General features: G+C 38.5%; 1 non-coding gene across 1 annotated transcript; it reads right to left on the reverse strand.

Annotated features, from left to right (window-relative positions):
* Positions 1 to 1,565: 1,565 nt before the first annotated feature.
* Positions 1,566 to 1,672, reverse strand: LOC141710122 (small nucleolar RNA R71). Its single transcript, XR_012570659.1, has one exon. It is a non-coding gene; the product is annotated as a small nucleolar RNA R71 (small nucleolar RNA).
* Between the last annotated feature and the right edge of the window lie 3,548 nt (positions 1,673 to 5,220).

Genomic DNA, 5,220 nt, shown 5'->3' on the forward strand with positions numbered 1-5,220 from the left:
ACTGAGTTATAAAGTTAACACTGGTCCTTTAGTTAGAAGCAAAAATTTAGATCAAATCTCTTGTATCAATCTCAAGAATAAGCTGAGCTTTTTAACATCAAAGAGCTTAGAAATTTTGTAGCAAAACAGTCTTAATTTTTAATATAAAATTAAGTGAGTTTTGAAGATCCGTGTTCTTTATTTTCTGCGAGTTTAGATTCTGCATGAACACTTTTCTATACAAGATTTAATTTACTTTGTTCAACCATTAACTTTCAAGAAAAGCCTAAAATCAGAAAAACACATTCAACCCCCCTGTGTGTGATTCATTATCTAACAGGTTCATGTATTTGTTATGCATGATTCGTAGGTAATTTTAACCATCTTACTTGCCCTATGTAATTACGATAGATAACTTGTGCATTAAACCGTTATGTTGTCCAATTCTATAGACATATAGGGTCTCAATATAACTGGTGTATATTCAGCTTCTATCTCTTTTATGGATGTCTGGTAGTATGGTATTCATGCACCAAAAGTTGGCATTTATCAGTTTCGTGTTATCTGATTAGTGTCATCACCATTACATGCTAAGGTTAAGAACGAAAAAGCTATTGAATGAAGTACTTAATGATGTTAGAATCCCATGTTTGTGTCATATATTATTCAATTCTATTTACTCTCTTTAGTTAATGTTATATAGTATAATTCTCAATAGTTAATCATAGTATAATCAAAAAACCCAATTTATTATTCATCTTAGCATTGAATAATAGCCATACATTGTTGCATAAGGGCATAAATCATAAAGTTAATCTAAACCAGTCTCTATGAGAATGAACTAGAAATAATTCTATATTACATGTGATCGCGTATACTTGCGTGAATTATTAGCGCATGCTTAGCGACTAACAAGTTTTTGGCACCACTGCCGGGGACACGGTGTTAACTTTTAGTTTATGTGTTTGTCATCAGTGATCGTTAAAGTTCATTGACTCGGACATTGTTACTTACTTACTCTTTTCCTTGTCGTATTTCAGGTACTCTAACGAGCGTGTATGCATACGCGTTCGCGGGCTCGTTAGAGAACTCTGGATCAAGCCGAGGAAGAAGCTGTAGTGATTCGAAGGGAAGTTTTTGAGGATGAAGAGAAAGTAGAAGAAGAAGGGAAAGTCGAGGAACCAACTTTAGTAGTGATGGGAGATCAAGCAGAAAATCCTAAGGCTCTGATGGACTATTCTCAGCCTAAGATCAATGATATTCAGTCGAGCATCATCAGGCCAACCATCTCGGCTAACACTTTTGAAATCAAGTCAAGCACGATTCAGATGATACAGAACTCAGTTCAGTTTGGGGGTTCTCCTACAGAAGACCCCAACATGCACATCAGGGATTTCATCGACATCTGCGACACTTTTAAGTTCAATGGGGTGACTGAAGATGCTATCAAGCTGCGACTCTTCCCATTCTCTCTGAGGGATAAAGCAAAGTGCTGGTCACATTCCCAACCACCAGGGTCTATCACCAAATGGGAGGATCTTGCTCAAAAGTTTCTCACTAAATTCTTTCCTATGGCGAAGACTGCTGCAATCAGGAATGCTCTTACTCAGTTTGCTCAGCAAACTGGAGAATCTCTGTGTGAGGCTTGGGATCGATATAAGGAGATGCTGAGGAAGTTCCCACACCATGGCATGCCTGATTAGATGATTATAAACTGTTTTTACAATGGTTTGGGCGCTCAGTCTAGACCTATGCTCGATGTAGCGTCTGGTGGAGCCTTACGGGCTAAAAGCTATAATGAAGCTTATGAGTTGATTGAGCTCATGACAACTAATGAATACCAGAATCCTACACAAAGAATGTTGCAAGGCAAGGTCACAGGAATTCTGGAAGTAGAAGCTACTGCTATAGCTGCTCAACTGCAAGCTTTGACGATGAAAGTGGACTCTTTGGCTAATTATGGAGTTAATCAAATTACTAGTGTTTGTGAGCTTTGTGCGGGGGCGCATGAAACTGAGCTGTGCACTATTTCTAGTGAATCAACTCAATTTTTGAGCAACTTTCAGAGATCACAGCAACAAGCTCCAGCCACTTATCATCCAAATAACCGCAATCATCCTAACTTCAGCTGGAGTAAAAATTAGAATACGATGCAACAATCTTATCAGCCATACACAACATAGCAATATAACCCTCCTGGTTTTCAGCAACCGCAATATGCCCCTAGGCAACAACTTCAACTTTCGCTGTTATCGCAAGCTAATGAAAAATCTGAATTGGAGGAGTTGAGGCACATGTGCAAGAGCCAAGGTGTGTCTATCAAGACCTTAGAGAATCAGATTAGGCAGATTGCTAATACATTACTGAATCGTCAACCTGGCATGCTTCCGAGCGATATTGAAGTGCCAGGCAAGAAGGAAGTTAAGGAGCATGTGAAGACAATTACATTGAGGTCTGATAAGGTTGCAAATCCTGAAAAAGTAAAGACTCTAGAGTCTGAAGTTGAGGCTGAAGAAGAAGAAGTGCAGAAGGAAGCAGAAGTGGAACCAAGAAAGACTACTGTTGAGCACAGTCCTCCTGAGGGTAATACAAGGGAGAAACAGATTTATCCTCCACCTCCTTTTCCTAAGAGGCTGCAGAAGAAAAAGCTGGATAAGTAGTTTGAGAAGTTTTTGGAAGTGTTCAAGAAACTTCACATCAACATACCTTTCGCTAAAGTTCTTGAGCAAATGCCTAGTTACATGAAGTTCATGAAATGTATTCTCTCTAGGAAGGTGAAGCTTGATGACTTAGAGACCGTTGCTCTCACAGAGGAATGCAGTGTTGTGGTGCAACAAAAATTGCCTCTGAAGCTTAAAGATCCTGGAAGCTTCACTATTCCATACACCATTGGAAAGGTGTCATTTGACAAGTGTCTATGTGACTTGGGAGCTAGCATCAATCTGATTCCCTTGTTAATCTTCAAGAAGTTAGACTTGCTTGATCCAAAGCCCACTTATATGACTTTGCAGTTGGCTGATCGTTCTATTACATATCCGCGAGGTATTGTGGAGGATGTCTTGGTCAAGGTGGATAAACTCATCTTCCCTGCTGATTTTGTAATTTTTGATTTCGAGGAGGATAAGAAGATTCCCATAATCTTGGGAAGACCTTTCTTGGCTACTGGGTGAACCTTGATAGATGTGTAGAAAGGTGAGCTCACCATGCGAGTGATGGATCAGGATGTAACTTTTAATATGTTCAATGCCATGAAGTTCCTTACAGAAAATGAGGAGTGCTTAAAAGTAGAGTTGGTTGAGTCTGTGGTTACTTCAGAACTTGATCAATTGCTAAGGTATGATGCCTTAGAGAATGCCTTGTTGGGGAATTCTGATAGTGAAGATGATGAAGGGGATGAGCAGTTGCAATTTCTGAATGCTTCTCCCTGGAAGAGGAAGATAAATATGCCTTTTGAATCTCTAGGAATGGAGGAGTTGAACAAAGCTCCTAAGTGCCTCAAGCTATCTATTGAGGATGCTCCTACTCTTGAGCTTAAACCTTTACCTGGACATTTGAGGTATGCATTTTTAGGTGATGCATCTACTTTTCCTGTTATTATTGCATCTGACCTTTCAGGTAGTGATGAGGAGAATCTTTTAAAAATTCTTAGAGAATTCAAATCGGCAATTGGTTGGACTATAGCAGATATCAAGGGAATCAGCCCTTCTTATTGTATGTATAAAATTCTGCTAGAGGAAGGAAGCAAGCCTATTGTTGAGAAACAGAGAAGGCTAAATCCAATCATGAAAGAGGTTGTGAAGAAGGAAATTCTTAAGTGGCTGGATGCAGGGATCATCTATCCCATTTCTGACAGCTCTTGGGTGAGTCTGGTTCAGTGTGTACCAAATAAGGGAGGTATCACAGTCATTGCTAATGAGAAGAATGAGTTTATTCCTACACGAACAGTCACGGGGTGGAGAGTTTGCATGGATTACAGGAAGCTGAACAAGGCCACAAGAAAAGGTCACTTCCCTCTGCCGTTTATTGATCAGATGCTTGACAGATTGGCCGAGCATGAGTACTACTATCTTCTGGATGGTTATTCTGTTATAATCAACTTTGCATTGCTCTAGAAGATCAGGAGAAGACTACTTTCACTTGTCCATTTGGTACTTTCGCCTTTAGAAGCGTTTCTTTTGGGTTATGTGGAGCACTGGCCATATTTTGGAGATGCATGATGGCTATCTTCTCTAATATGATTGGTTAGAATGTGGAGGTGTTCATGGACGATTCTCCGTGTTTGGTGATTCATTTGATGAGTGCTTGCAGAATCTAGGCGACGTTCTCAAGAGGTGTGTTGAGACCAATTTGGTTCTCAATTGGGAGAAATGCCATTTTATGGTGCGACAGGGCATTATTCTTGGGCACAAGGTCTCTAGTAAGGGTCTTGATGTTACGACCGGCATTTTATGTAATATTATTTGTGGATTGGGTATAATATTAAAGTCAAATAAAAATATATTCAATGATTGTACGCTAGTGTGAGTGAAAATTTCTGCATTATAAATTTGCTTTGTGTAGTATATGATTTTTCAAAGCAAGAGTTTATTTAATTTCTTTATTTTTGATTTATAAGGAATATTCTAAGCTTTGAATTTTTTTTCTTTTAAAAGGTATTTTGTTCACAAATTTTGAAAATGATTTTATAAAGTCTCTAAAAATCCAAGTTATTTTATGATATAAATTTTATAATTTTGAACTTGTATTTTATTTTATAAAAATAAATCTTTATAAATTTTATTTGTTATAATTAGCAAATTACGTGGCTACCCTTGCATGCAAATACTCTTCCAATTCAACTAAGGGGCAAGGAAGACATTTCCAACCCCACTCACTTTCATTCTACTAACCAAATTACCCCTTTACCCTTGCATGCAAATCTACCTAACTATATTGGAAGGTTACTCTTGTAAAATCTCAAATCCACTCACTTTTGGCCAAATAAAAACCAAACTAACATATTATTACTCCACATTCACCCCACTCCACACTCCACCCTCACTCTCTCCTCCCTCACCTCTCGATTTTTCCTCCCTCTCGGCAATCACCATAGCCGAAGCCCCCATCCCCTTTCTTTTCTCCATTCTTTCACTCAAACATCCATCTTATATTCAAGTAATCTTGCTCCCTACATGTTGTTCTTGTATATATTAAGAGTTTAGAGTAGAAAAACTTATGTGTTGACCTTGCATGGTGGTGTTT

Source organism: Apium graveolens, chromosome 2 (genome assembly GCF_009905375.1).
Source record: "Apium graveolens cultivar Ventura chromosome 2, ASM990537v1, whole genome shotgun sequence".
Taxonomy (NCBI): Eukaryota; Viridiplantae; Streptophyta; class Magnoliopsida; order Apiales; family Apiaceae; genus Apium; species Apium graveolens.